Source organism: Magnolia sinica, chromosome 15 (genome assembly GCF_029962835.1).
Source record: "Magnolia sinica isolate HGM2019 chromosome 15, MsV1, whole genome shotgun sequence".
In the NCBI taxonomy this organism is placed as follows: domain Eukaryota; kingdom Viridiplantae; phylum Streptophyta; class Magnoliopsida; order Magnoliales; family Magnoliaceae; genus Magnolia; species Magnolia sinica.
Genome location: NC_080587.1, coordinates 70,606,297 through 70,622,476, shown reverse-complemented (window position 1 = coordinate 70,622,476; position 16,180 = coordinate 70,606,297). Strand labels below are relative to the sequence as shown.

At 37.0% G+C, this 16,180-nt stretch overlaps 1 non-coding gene across 1 annotated transcript; it reads left to right on the top strand.

Moving 5' to 3' along the window:
• The first annotated feature begins 13,409 nt into the window (after positions 1-13,409).
• On the top strand, positions 13,410-13,482 carry TRNAA-AGC (transfer RNA alanine (anticodon AGC)). Its single transcript has one exon. It is a non-coding gene; the product is annotated as a tRNA-Ala (tRNA).
• Positions 13,483-16,180: the final 2,698 nt, after the last annotated feature.

Below are 16,180 nucleotides of genomic sequence, written 5' to 3'. Positions count from 1 at the left end.
TTCTATTTGTCAATCCTAACCATCTCATCTATAACTTAAGAAAAATATGTATAAAATGGATATGGTCAAATCATGAATGAATTATATTAGTAGATGTCTTATAGACATAATCGATAATTCACACCATCATAACCAAATAAAGGAACATTTATTTTCTAACAATTCATTAGTTTCATATATTTTAACCTGCCTAGGTGAGGCAGCATTATTATGCCAGGACATCTATAAAAATTATGGCCTATTGAATAAAAATCTCGGACCATATATAACCTTATAAACTTTGAAATGCTCACTGCTCTAGCCGAATCACAACCCTCCTTGTATATATTCTCATCTTTCTCTCTACTCCTAAGTATATAACAACATTTGTTTTCTTTTTTATTATTTCCTTTATATATATATATATATATATATATATATATTGCAAGTGGGACCCTAGATCTATGATATGAGCCGTCACTCTGGTGGGTCCCACTATGTACAGACTTAGGTTTAGGTTTGGTTCATAAATATCTTAGTCCGGGATTGAGCTCATTGGTTTAGCCCATCATGAATCTAGGCAGAGCTCATGCCTAAATTCTACTTTGGAAGTCAGGCTTAGACTGACCTTAGCTTGGCTCTAGCTCGACCTATTCACATCCGTACTTGCGAATGTTCATCATGTATATAACATTGATTTAAGGAAATATAAAAAACACGACTTACTTTTCATGACTTTTGGATTGCATGATTGTAACAGATTTAACTAAAATTTCTTGAGTTATCGAAGCATATAATGTACCTATAAAACCTCTCTCTCTCTCTCTCTCTCTCTCTCTCTCTCTCTCTCTCTCTCTCTCTCTCTCTCTCTCTCTCTCTCTCTCTCTCTCTCTCTCTCTCTCTCTCTCTCTCTCTCTCTCTCTGCCTTGTGCATTCTTATGGCACCTTCTTTGTGAAACATTACACGTTTATATCTCTCTCGTCTTCCATTTGAGGCATTTTGTGTCAGAATCAGTAAGAGTTTAAGTTGAGTTCACTTTCTAGAAATGATGCTTATCTCCCATGGCTACTTTGCAGGGCTCAGCACCAACTATCCAGTAAGCTGGGAACGGCGTCTTCTATACTGCATTCCAGTAAGCTGTTAAACTTTTTGTTAAATGGGAAAAGTTGAAATCCAGAATGTAAACCTTAATAGGCTGCTGCTACTCATTAACTGCACACATGGCAAGGATATAATTCAAATAGTCACTCTAATCTGTTTAAATCATTTCTGGATTTGATTCCTATTTTTTAAATGGATTTAGCAAGATGCATGCCAAGTTCTACCCACACAATCAAATACCATACATTTACTCCAATGGATGCATCATTACATATTTAGAGAGAGCAACCTGTAAGATCCGAAGAAGAAAATGATCCCATATTTTAAGGAAACTCAATCATGACATTACCTGATTAATGATATCTGATAACTATGACATGATTTCACGTCACCATCTACTACATTGGCCGACTAAAGAAGAATGGACTGAATTTGACTCTAATATTGGGTAAAGGCCATTTTAAGTTTCATCTAGGTAATGTTATAGTTCACCTAATCTATAATTCAAAGCAAATCTTTTTCTTTCTTTATTTGTTTCTTCTTCTTCTTCTTTTTTCTTTTAGATAGTTACAGGCATGACTGAAAGATATTTGAATTGTTTGTTATAGGTATAGGTCAGGTCATAAAGGGCTGGGATGTCCCATGTTTCTGCAGCAGGAGAAAGTGACTCTGCAGAGAATATCACTAACCCAAAACTGGAAACTACACAAATAGCAGGATCAGCCGATAAAATCATAAAGGGCCAATCCTGCTGCAAGAAACTATCTGAGCCATCTCTTGGCAATTCAATACAATAGTGCATCCAAACACAACAACAGATTCTGCATCATTCATGGAATGCTTGAGTTTGATGGGATTATTTAGCTTAATGGGATTATTGAGTTTCTTTTATTATTATTTTAAATCTTGGGGTATTCCTTTGGCTATCACAAAGGAGTTTTTTTTTTTTTTTTACACGCACACCCCCGCACACTCACAGTATAGTGGGATTTCACCACCTATGGATACTCGAACCCTTGACCGGGTGTTGAAACTCCTGAGAGTTTACCACCTGAGCAAGAGTAAGGATCCAATCATAGTGTAAGTGTGTGGGGGTGTGTGCGTGTAAAAAAAAAAAACCCCTTTGTGATAGCCAAAGGATTACCTTTGGCTATCACAAAGGAGTAATTCTTAACAAAAAATTGTTTCATTGTGTAGAGGAAATGTGGTCTCAGGCATTCCCTGGTGATGAGATCCCTATGCACGGAACTTCTGAAGGCATATTCTGATGCGAAAATGCCTCTGACATCAACTCGGTCCAAAACACTTGGCTTTCTAACAACTCAAGAATCCCAAAGCCATCCCCTGATATTGATGGTATGTATTCAGATGTTGTGGATAAAACATGTCCAAGTCCCAATGCAGAAAGGATGCTCCCTGATGCATTCTCTTTCACAAGAAAACATGGCCATCAGGATTACAAACTACTCTTGTACTGCTGCTATAGTTTCACTACCTTGGTCTCAGATCAGAAGTACCATTGAGTGTTTTGGGTGGTCTGACAACCTAGATTAGTTTGAACCTTCTTGCTGATCATCATGTACCCAGGTACGAATCTCTAACGGTTTCTATTTTGGGGTGGATGAGGCAGTGTGGGATGAGACTTAGAGTTCAGCCATTTCTTGTTATCTGACCCAATGGCTGGACCTTTCACTCAGTGCGGCATCTGTGAGGCAACACGAGTTCAGAAATTATTTTTCTTACAGTAACTCTTATATGGTTTGCATTATTTTTTGGGATTAGCAGTTCATTCCTTGGACATTTATATCATGAACCAAAAATTACACTATCTGATTGTCTGACTATCAAAATGGTGGACATCTATTGGATTATTAGAAATGTTTTCATGCCCAACAGTCCAATTGCCACAAACAAGTGTCCATGGATTAGAAGTTAGGATTGTTCAACCAATTTGTTTTTTTTTTTTTTTTTTTAAAGTTAATTGTCCAACCAATCTCTGAGTGACTCAGTAACAGTGGGATTCACAAGTTAGTCAATTTAACTTGAGTTAAATTTTTTTTTCTTGTGTATACTTTCTCAGTGCTTGCATATCAAGCACCATACGCTGCCTTAGTACCATATAACCCAAAGTACAAGGTAAAGCAAGCAAGAAAATGACATGTTCACAGCCACACACACTACAATGGGTACTTTGTTATGTTTTAACAAGCATATCTATTTGTTTCAGCTTAGCCTGATGTAGGCTAACTCTATTGCAGATACTCTTATGAAGGCCTCTCTTAACCCGCCCTTTGCATTGCAGATACCATCTATTTGTTTCAAAATATCTTTTTAAACAGTAGTTGCTCTTCTTCTCTTCTCCATTTCCTTCTGCTCTTGATTTGCAGCCATGTCTTTCCGAATGGTAAGATTCTTTCGATCCTTAATTTGCTAGATATTTCCTTGTTGAGAAATTGTGATTCTTTTATATCTGACTTATATTTGACTCCTGTTAATATCTGTATTAGTTCTTTTTTTGTTTTCCAGAATTTCATGTTTCTGCTATTGAAATATAATTGTTGTTTATGTTTTTGATGTCCTTCATATGATTGCTAAAACTTAAATCTAGTTGTTTTATGTGGAGAAGGGATTTCATATGTCAATCTTCCTAGTTCATGTCATGGGTCCATCTCTCATGGTTAGCTCCATCCTGCCTTTATCAACAGATGCAATCATTATTACGATGGATGGGCTGAGTAGCTTTGTTCTGTTTTGAGATTCGTTGTTTTTACTTTACAATTTACACCAGTTTTTTCTTAATTTACTTCGATCTTAACTTTGAATCTATTTTTCATATTGTTCTACTTGATGTTTGATCTGTAATATTTGTGTAGTGGCTGGAGCAAGCTGCAAACCCATGTCAGGAAGTAGTTATAAAATCATTACTTGTTGTAAGAGATGCTATGCTCGAGACCAGATTTCATATGCAACATATGGGCCAGGCAGCAGGCTTTTTTCATTTTTGTTCTGGTGTTATTCATAAAATGCACTTTGTTCCCTTTGATTAGCCAATACTGAAACTTTAACAAATAGATTTGCTAGCATTTTTTGCCACCTCCGCAAAGCTATAATTTAAAGTGCTAGCCTTTACTGTAGCTTATTTTATGAATTTGGTTTTGCAATGAAACATCTTCAAACACATTATTTTCTTATGTTTTTCTTTGGATTAGTCTCTATTTTGATGGAATGCAATAAACTTCTGTTAATTTATTTCCCTTGACCCTAAATTTCGTGTTTATCAGGGTTTAAAATTGTTCCTAAAATGCCGTGACCGTTGGCAACATTAAGAACGGTTTAAAACCGTTCCTAAAATTTTGTTCTTACCATTGGCACTAGAACAGTTTAAAACCGTTCCTAAAATTCCGGCTCTAAAATTTAAAACGGTACCCAATACGGTTCCGAGCCGTTCCTGTTTTTTTGCGACGCGTCATGATCAGTTTGAAACCTGCTGAAGCATTTAGGAACGGTTTAAAGCCGTACCTAAATGACCTGGTGTAGTGCACTTTTGCGCCATTGATCATTTGATTGTTGACACCTCTACTCAATGCCTATAGTGGGCCCATAAATAGATTTCAGCTATTGATTTTTTTTTTTTCTACAGCAGCTTGTACATTCCTTAAATTTTATGGGCTCCACACCTATTTCGAAAGTTAATACTTGGCCGCCTGTTAAAGAAATCAGTACCATGAAGACAGTAGGACCCACCATGAAGACAACCTTTCTCAGAAATTGGGTTGATCTACTCACTAGGTGGACATAGCTTGTATGTTGATTCTAACAGGCCGGCTTTCTGTTGATTCCAACAATGTGGCCCACCTGATGAGTAGACCAACATGATTTTCGTGCCATGGTATCTTGGAAGCAGATTGCCACTAACTCAGTGCCTATAGCATACTTAGTAAACTTTGTGGGGCCCACTGTGATATATGTGTCATATTCATGTCATCCATCCGTTTTACCATCTTATTTTAGGGTAAGAGCCCAAACTTGAAGCATATCCAAAGTTCAAGTGGACCATGCCACACTAAACAATGTGAAATATTGAAGGCCTAACATTGAAAACTTCTTGGACCCAGAAGTTTTGGATCAAGCTGATATTGTATTTCCCCTTCATCCATGTTCATATGACGTTAGGGACAAGTTGGATGACAAATAAAAATCACCGTGGACCCTAGGAAGGTTTCAATGGTGGATTTCATTATCCTTATTATTTCATGTTGTGTGGTCCACTTGAACTTTGGATATACTTCAGTTTTGGGTGCATGACTCAAATGAGCTGGCAAAACAGATGGATGGAGTGGATAAGACACATACATCCATGGTGGGTGCCACAGAGTTCAATCAATATGCAATCAAGATACAACTAGCCTCAAGATAATCAGGATTATAAGTGTTATCCGCGGTGGGGATGTAGCTTATTAGCCATTATTTTCACATCAAACCTTGGCTATTTTCATGCAAGAAAAACAAATGCATCTTTAGGAGAAAAACTACCTACATATAGAGTTGTACATGAACCGAGTTAGCTGGTTAACTCAATTGACTCGACTTGGAAAAGCTCGACTCGACTCAGATCAAAACCCGGTTCGAGCCGAGTCAAGCCAAACTTTTTATGCTTGAAAAAATTCGAGTCGAGTCTGAGCTAGACCTCAACTCGACTCGACTCGGTCTTGGGTTCGAACCGGACTCCGTTCGACTCAGATCGAAAACAGTTGACTGGGTATATAAATACCCGGTCATCCAAAAAGGTTAAAAAAACCCTAAATCCTATTTGAGTCTCCAGTGCCGGACCCCACCCGATGATGATCCTCTCTCCTCTCCTCTCTCTCCACGCGTCCTTCCGACCCCACTTGACCGACCAGTGCCCTCTCTCCTCTCGTCTCTCTCCACGCGTCCATCCGATTCCACCCAATCGACCAGTGTCCTCTCTCCTCTCCTCTCTCTTCGTTCTCCAGAGCCCGATTGGCCCCACCCAACCAGTGCCCTCTTTCCTTCACATAAAGAAATTTTGAAAAATCTAGTTCAAACTATAAAAGAGCACAAAGGAAACCTCTCTTCAGCTCCTGATTCAGAAGAGGTGAACCAATACATATATGAAAAATTAGATAGTAGTTCAGATGATTTTGATGACAATGAAGGAGCTTATAATTATATGCTAGGAACAGGAAGGCACTCCTCTGATATAAGTTATTAGTTGTGATTTGTGAACAATGTAATTATAATGGATTATAATTGTATTTTATGCATTAGATATATTTTAGTATTATGTTCAACTTTGAACTCGGCTCAAACTGACTCGAGCTGCCGACCGAATCGAGCCGAGTTCGAGTTGGGGTGGCTTGCTAGCCGAGTCAAGCCAAGCTGGGCCAAGCTCGACTCAGTTCGACTCATGTACAACTCTACCTATATATTATAGAATTTACAATGCACTACCATTTATAAAAAAAAAAAATAATAAAATAAAATAAAAAAGAAAGAAAGAAAAGCTTTCAATTAAAGTTATTTTATTAGGCTTTGTTTGATGACTTTATTTACATCTATTCTCCTTGAATTAACCATTTATGAACTACAATAGTAAATATCAATAGCTATTAATATGTGAGGTTGACATTTATACCTTTTTATTATATTTTGACTCAAAAACCGAGATAGACTATGTAGGCCCCATTATGATGTATGTGTTGTATCCACACCATCCATTCATTTTTTTTTAGATCATTTCAAGGCATAAGCCCAAAAAATGAGGCAGATCCAACGAGATCACATCATAAGCAGTGAGAATAAAGACACTAACATTGAACCCCATGTTTTCTTTGACATGGTCCACTTGAGCTTTGGATGTGCCCAACTTTTAGGCTCACACACTAAAATGATTTAAAAATTGAATGGACGGTGTGGATATAACTCATACATCATGATGGGCCACAGAGTTTGATAATGAAATAAGGTTGTGTTTTGTTAGAATAATTTCACTCTTTCCAAGCACTAGCTTAATGTAATCGTCATGCTTTTACCATACAATTACATATATTTTCCTTGAAACAAACATACCTTAGGGTACCTTTCCGTTGGATATCTTAATGGCCTTTTGCCTTTCAAGGCGACTCGAGCAGCCTCCACTGTGATGTTTATGTCAAATCCACCACTACTATATCCATGTTAGGCACATGTCTCAAAAATCTGCTCCATTTATGTGTTTCCGGTGGGTCACTCGATCAGAAAAGGTGTTAGGACAACACTCACCATCCAAACTGCTTCCCTTGGAGTGGCCCACCTAAATCACTAATGAACCTTACTTTTGGGACACATGCTTATATTTTGGTGCGGAATCTAGTGGTTGGAGTGGATTTCATATAATCATCATGGTGGGCCCTATAAAAATCAAAGGTAGCTAGGATCAAACTCTCCACGAGATTCAGTTTATCGTGGAGTTGGTCCCAACAACATAACTTCTCTTCCATTTTCCATGAAACCGTCATGTTTGAGAGCTAGTTGGGAAAGAACCTCAAATTTTCACTTGTGGGAAATGGAGTGGAAACCTATTTCCAGAAGTGAGAACTCAATGAAGTCATTTATCTATCTCTATCAACTATTCCTAACTCATTGTCAGATACGTGATAAGATTCGTTCTCTCAATAGGTCTCGTATAATCGTGTTGGGCATGCTATCACATTAATTGGCATAATAAACATGGTCACGTGACATTCATTAATTCGTTCTCCTAACAACAAGATTAAGGGTCTATGCCTTTGTATTAGTGACTGAATGCATAATGCTGATGGAAGATCAAACGAAGATACTCTCAGGCAAGAGTACGATTTCTGTCAATATTAGCCCCATAAAGTCAACACATGGTAGCCTTTATTGGTCCACGTTGAGGCGTCGAAAATGGGTGTAAACAGTTATAACATCTTTTTTTTCCCCTCATGGCTCATTTGGCAAATTGGATTTGAAATATTTATGTATTTTATTTGTGAGCAATCACTTCTATTAGTCAATTCTAACTATCCTATCTATAGCTTAAGGAAAAATATATAAAAAACAGATAAGGCCACATCATGAATGAATTGGATCATTTCATCAATGTGATTTTCAAATGATATACTATTAGATGTCTTATAGACATAATTGATAATTCATACGATTTTAACTAAATAAAGGAATGTCTAAAATATTTATTTTCTAACCATTCATTAGTTTCATACATTTTGACCCGCCTATGTGAAGCAGTGTTATTATTATGTCAGAATATTTAAAAAGTGTGGCCCAGTGGATAGAAAGCTCTGATTATGCAGAACGCCATATACTTTGAAATGCTCATTGATCTAGCTAAATCATAGCACTCATTGTATCCATTCTCATCTTTCTCAATGCTCTAAGTACATAATAACGTTTGTTTTCTTTTTTATTATTTTCTTACTTATATATATATTGTAAGTGAGACCTTAGATCTATGATCTTAGCTATCACGTTGGTGGGTCCTACTGTGCATGGACATGTCCTTCATGTGACCTACCTTGTTGCACATAGAGCCAGGCTTTTGGTCCATAAATATTTTAGTCCGAGATTGAGCTCATTGGTTTAGCCCATCATGACTCTAAGCACAGCTCATGCCTACGTTTTACTTTGGAAATCAAGCGTAGGCAAAGCTTTGGCTTGGCTCTAACTCCATCTGTTCACATTAGTAACTTGCAAATGTTTATCATGTATGTAACGTTGATTTAAGGAAATATGAAAAACATGACTTTTCATGACTTTTGAATTGCATGATTATAACAAATTCAATTAACATTTTTTGAGCTATTTAAGTGTATAATGTACTTATAAATCTTCAATCTTTTTGTTGTGATTACAAATTAGAAATTGATTTTTTTTTTTTAGAAAGCAAAAAACAACTGACGCTATAAAATTGAATCAAACATTATTTTTGCATATTTTAGAGGGGCTAACATTCAAATTAGAAATTAAATGATTGTCATAAAATATAAAGTTTCGTAATGATTATTTTTAATATATTTATTTAGTTTAAATTTTTTACTTATGCATTTGGTTTAAAATATGTTATTAATTATTTTTTTCAGAATAAAAATTGTTGAATTAAATTTATTTATTTATTTTTATAAATTTTAATTATTATTTTTAACCTCTACTTCTATTTTCTACTTGTTCATAAGAATTTGAAATAATTAAGATATTGGAAGAAACTAAAAAAATTATCATAAGTAAATTAAAAAAATCTACCGATGAAAGTTTTGGATAAAATTTAATTTTGTACATCCATCTAGGATCATTGGTCATATGATTATGTGTTAGTGGTGGTATTAGAAGATGACAGATTGAAAGTTAAAAAATTATGAAAGGGCCAAGTAGGGTCAAAAGGAGCACCACACCATCTATCTCTTTGACATCTACCCACCTGTGCATACTTTATTTGATCTTTTCATCTTTAATGGAAGATATAATGCTCTATCCAAATATGTACACCTATATGCCATGCCGTTAAATGGGATTTACATATATATTAAATAAGGGTATTTGAAGGTATGTTATCCAAGCCCATTCCAAATCAGTGGTACTTTCAGATAGATAATGAGACAGACGACTGAGACTATTTACATCGATATCTATGTTAATCCATCTGTGATAACAGGCATGAATTGTGCGTTTGAAAATCACTTTATGCTTTAGCAATGCATACTAACAGGATTCATTAAGAAAGCCGGCCTCACCTACATCAACGCTTTGAATGCAAGAGGTATAGGAATGGATGACCTACATCACAACTATTCTTTTTTCTTTGGTGGGTGTGCCTGATTTTCAAGCTTATAGTGGCCATCCAATTAATAATTGGAATCCTTTTAAGTCACTTGAAAGTTTCGAGAAATGTTAGGACACATACTTACAAATTTTAATACATAAAATTTAAGCTGCTTTAAAATTATTTTCTTCTTTATTATAAAGTTGCTTTGAATGTACATATAACGAGTTGTAATTTCAGTTATACTTGTTCTACATTTATTAAAATCAATAGTGAGATGTTTGTCATGGGAGATGCAACATCAATGTGTGCCATTCATCATTTGATTGTTGACATCTCTACACAATGTCAATAGTGGGCCCTTACATTGATCTCAGCCATTGAGTTCTTATAACATTTTTGGAATTTTTATGTACCTCACACTTGTTACAACAGTGGCTACCTTCCCATATGAGATGGACAAACATTTTCCATACATGATAACCTGCCCACTATCGGTGAGGGTGGCCATGTTGGTCCATACACAATCATGAACCTGAATTGGGTGTTGGACCTCGACTACAAGCTCGGGCAATGCATGCTGATGAAGAGTAGGGCTGTCAGCATGGTCAGGTTAATGCCTCTCAAAGACACTTGCTCGCAAAATATAACCATCCTAGGCCCATGACTAGCTAAAGCAAACACGCCGGAGGACACGGCCTGTAATGATTATGGACAGCCCAAGCCCAGCCGTCCACATGTGCCAGATCCAAGCTACTCATTTGGCATGCCCCACCATGCTTTAAATATTACAAAAATGTCCTTAAACCTTAAAAGGGACCAGGTTGGTCTAGGCCTATGGGCTATCAGAAGCATGCCACTCCCTCCCGAGTAAATAAACCGACCTTAATTTTTAGACCATTGTCTCAACTTAAGCCCACCTTGATGTATGTGTTATGTATCCACGCGTTCATCCAATTGTCTGACTATTTTATAGAGTTATCTCAAAAATGAAGTAGATAAAGTTATCAGGTGGACCATACCATAGGAAAGAGTGATTGAACACCCTAATATAAAAAAAACTTTTAAAGCTCGCACACCTTAATATTTTGGTAGTGTTTATTTTCCATCCAATCTGTTGATATGGTCACCTAAGCCCGGATGAATGTAAAACATCAAATATCAGCTTGATCCAAAACTTTTGTGGTCCGTTAATTATCAATCACCAATGTTTCCTATGGTATATGCTACCTGATAATTGGATCTGCTTCAAATTTTTATTATTTTTTTTATTTTTTGGATAATGCTGTAAAATGATATGGGAACTGATGGGCAGCGTGGATACAAAATACGTAAATCATGGTGGACCCCACGGTATGGGCCGCACCGTCTTGGGTGAGAAGAGTCAGGGTCTCACCTAATCCGCTCCCCCATTAGGGATACGGAGACCTGGTCGGTGCTGTAGACCCAAAAATTTTTGCATGTGTTGTTATCATGGGGTTCATCCATTTTGCCAGCTCATTTCAGGGCATTATCCAAAACCTATCAGGTGGATCACACCACGCCAAACAGTGGTGATTGGATGCCCATCATTAAACACTTCTTATGGGCCACAAAAGTTTAGGAACAAGCTAATATTTGTGTTTTCCATTCATCCAGGTCTATGTGATCACCTAATCATCCAGGTCTATGTGATCACCTAATCAACAGCTTGGATGTAAAATAAAATTGACAGTGGGCCCTAGGAACTTTTTATTGGTGTGCAATCAATCACCACTGTTTCCTATGGTGTGGCCCACCTGAGATTTGGATCTACCTCTTTTTTAGGTTCGTGCCCTAAAATGAGCTGTAAAAATAGATGAACGGTTTTGACAAAACACATATAGGATCGGTATATTTATGATCTTCTTATTAGAATATTTAGACGAATCACCTGAAGGGCAACTGTACCACAACTTGTGGTACCACGCCATCTTTCCCACCAACAAGCAGCCTTGTTTACGAAAATGCTACCATCATGAAAAAAATTAAGATGCCACGTTTTAAGTTCTAATTGGCTGTTGGTGATCCACAGGATTGCAATTCTAGCACCATGCATCTTACTTGATCTTTCATCTTTCATGCCCTAGAGGTTGTGAGGGTGCTCACAGCTGATTGGATTAATCTTTCAAGTGTCCTCCTTATTTATTTATTTTTTATTATTTTTTTATAACGCATACACACACCCCACACACTCACACCATAGTGGGATTTTACCACCTATGGATACTAGAACCCTCCTTATTAATGTAAATGTCTTATTTCCAAGTTCGTCTTGGCTCATACGAAGTAGTTTTCGTCATCTCAGGTGCGTTCCTATACGAGTCATATGGCCATGGCTAGGTAATCCAGACTATTGACCTGTTGGATTGTGCTATATATCTTGACCATACGTAGGGAGCAACCTACACTAACTAAGCATTACGAGGGACAAACATGTATCAAATCCACTCCATACATCAATTGCACCACCACATTGCTTCGTTGGATCCTAAAAATCCATACAATTCATATTATGAAAACTCAATAGATGTTTAATCGGGTTGGGTTGACTTAAGGACTTGGGCAAATCGTTTCTTGACTCGGACTTTATATTTAATAATCAAATTAATATAATTTTAAATAGTTATATATAGAAAAAATGTAAAAATATTAGGATAAGATGCGAACACACAGTGATTAGCATATTGAGTGATGAATTTTCCAAAGTCCCAAAATCATGGACAATACAAAACTTAGGTGGGCCACACCACATGGAATGGTGTAAAATCATGCTTGAAACTTTTTAATTTATGTGGTGTGGCCCACATGAGTCTTGAAATGCCTAAAACCTCTAAATCACCCCATTAAAATCTTTAAATCACACCCATATGGATGATGTGCAGGCACTTATAGGGTACTTAGAAATTACATGCATGGAATACAGGTAATTCCAGTTTAAGCTGTCCAGAACACAAGCCTGCCACTCTTAACATAGAAAGGCCAAGCATGATTTCCATATTCCTCCAATGTGAATATGTTTGGGAACTTCGCTGGCCCGACAAGAGTGTACAAGTTGGCATGGATCCCCAGTGTTATATCCAAACCATCCATAAGGTGGTTCTGACCGTGTAGATGTTCTTCTCAAGTGGTCCATGATGTCAGAAATGGTTGGACGGTTAAGAAAACTTCAGCTAAATATTTATTTTCAGCCGTAAATTTGTTTTGTTAATTGGGGGTCCAGATGATGATTGGTCCAATCTGATTCTTCGGAAAGAGTATCAAAATATCGGTACATCTCTGATGAATGGATTAGATCTAGTATTAATAAATATTTATTTTCAACCGTAAATTTGTTTTGTTAACTGGGGTCCAGATGATGATTGGACCAACCTGATTCTTCGCAAAGAGTATCAAAATATCGGTACATCTCTAATATATGGATTAGATCTAGTATTCAATTGAAAGGCTTGGAAGCCATGGTGTATGAATGTTATCGATTTATATAATGAGTGGTTATAATAGAATAATGGTGGGGATGTAGCTCAGATGGTAGAGCGCTCGCTTAGCATGCGAGAGGTACGGGGATCGATACCCCGCATCTCCATTTTTATTTTTTTTTTGAGGCCCACACAATCTCCCCTTTTTCGGTCCACATTCCCTTTTTTGGGCCCATATTCGCTTTAGACCTCCCACGGACATTGATTAGGTTGGACGGATCATATCAACAATCCAACTATGGCCCAGTCATGAGTATGGTTATGTAGGTTAGCTATCCATACATTAATCTTGAAATAGTGGTCGTGGGAGATGCAACATTGATGTGCGCCATTTATCATTTTATTGTCAACACCTCTACTCTATGTCTATAGTGGGCCCATAAATAGATTTCAGCCGTTGAATTTTCTACAACAGCTTGTACATTACTTAAATTTTATGGCCCCACGCCTATTCCGAAAGTGGCTACCAGCCCACCTGAGATGTTCAGACATGTTGCGACAGACCATAGCGGGCCCACCATAGGTGAGGTTGGCTGTTTCGGTCCATACATGATCATGAGCTTGGGAAATGCATGTTCAAGATTTGGTCTGCCGAAAGGCCGGGTCGAGGTCTGTTCAAGGCTGACCGGCAAAATAAAACCAGTTTACGTCCATGATGGGCCTAAGCAGGGTCTGTAATGATCATGAGCAGCCTGAGCTACCGTCCACGTGTGCAAGATCTAGGCTATGTATTTGGCATTCCCCACTATGCATTGTATATTACAAAATGCCCTCGGAACCTTGAACGGGCCGGGTTATCTAGGCCTATGGGCTTTCAGAAGTAGCCCACGTGGCCCATTAAATGGCCAGGCCCAAAGCCCAGGCCATGCCGCCTGTCTATGTAAATTACAGACTACGCTCTTTCAGCTTGACAAATGTAATGGACCCCACTCATCTCATGTAACGAAATTTGTGAGCTCGTTCTGTTGTTCATGTTTGAGATGGGGCTCACATGCAGAGGTCGTCCATGCTTAGAACCGTCCATCTCAGGGTGCTATTTTGAAGAGGGTACACGAGGTGTGGCTAACTACTAACCCAGCAGCACATGGGAGGGACATGCATGAGATCTGACCTGACTAGAAACAGAGAGACGCCTCCCACCAGGAAATATATCTGGAAAGAGAATTTCTCTTTCACCACTACAATATTCTCTCAGTTGAAGACTAGTTTCTCTAATAGTGTGAAAAACACTCTCAGTGACAATAGTCAAAATGTTACTATTCACTAGGTAATAACAAGCCTAAGAGAAATCCTGCATTAAACAAACTTCTTCCCTTATAATAGGCTTTGTTAGTATGTCTATTATTTATCGTCGGTGTAAATAGTTTGCAATGAGATCTAACCGTCTTCTACTATGTCGCGAATAAGGCGATACTAAACATTAATTGGTCCGAACATAAAATACTAGATTCTTTGCCAAGTATAACACTATGATTGTTATAGTGAATTACTACCATTTTCTTCTTGAATTTTAATTCTTCTAACCTACTCTTCAACTAAATAGCTTCCTTGTATACTTGTGTAATTGATATGTATTCTATTTCTATATTGGACAAGGTCACCACTGATTGCATTCTCAACATCCAACTAACTATATCACCGGCCAAAGAGAATACATTAAACCTATGGTGGATCTTTTTTTATCACAATCTCTTACATAATTTACATCAACAAACCCAGCAAACTCTAAATTTTTGCCCCCGTGACAAATAACCGCCTTAGAAGTACTCAAGTCATGAATGATTCACTTCATAATAGTTTAATGATTTGTCTCTAGGTTTGCCATATATTTACTAACTTCTCCAACTACTTGCACAAATCTGGTCGGGTGCACATCATAACACACATAAGACTCCATACTATTGATGAATATGGTACTTGATACATATTTGCTTTTTCTGCTTATGTTATAGGATACCGATCTGAAGACAACTTGCGACTAACAAGAATTGAGTACTGATTAGGTTAGAATTCTGATGTTAAAGCAACACTCAGAACTTTTTCAACATAATTCTTCTGAGTTATCCAGATTTGCTTATTCTTCCTATCTCTAAGTACGGTCATACTAAGAATTTAATTAATGAGACACAAATCATTTATATCAAACAATCTTTTAATATTGTGCTAGTATCTCTATTAGTACTTATAACCAATATCTCATCCACATATAATAATAAGATAATAAAGCCATCATTACCATAACTATGAACATAGGCACAAGGTCTACTTTACATCTTTGAAAATTCAAGCTCATAATAAAAGAATGAAATCCCTTACACCAACACATTGGTACATGCTTTAAACCATAAAGTAATTTGTTTAGTCGACAAACGGGATTCTTCTTGTTTTCTTTAATAAAGCGTTCGATTTGACTTGTGTAGATTTCTTCATTAAGATTCTCATACAGAAAAGTATTTTTTACATCCAACTGCTTTAACTCCAAGTCAAGAATTGTTGCCATACTCAATATAGTACGAATAGTACTCAAACAAACAACTAAAGAGAAAATTCTATTAAAGTCAATACTTGATTTCTAAACATACTATTTTATTACTAATTGGGCTTTATATCTTTCTACATTTATGTTAGTATCGTTTTTCTACTTATAAACTTATTTAAAACTAATAATCTTTTGTCCTTCGGTTAATTCAACCAATTCCCAAGTCTTATTCTTATTCAGAGCTTTCATTCATTTCATCTTTCATAAATATTATCCATTGGCCAGCATCTACATATTCATATGCCTCGGTATGAACAAGGCTCGTG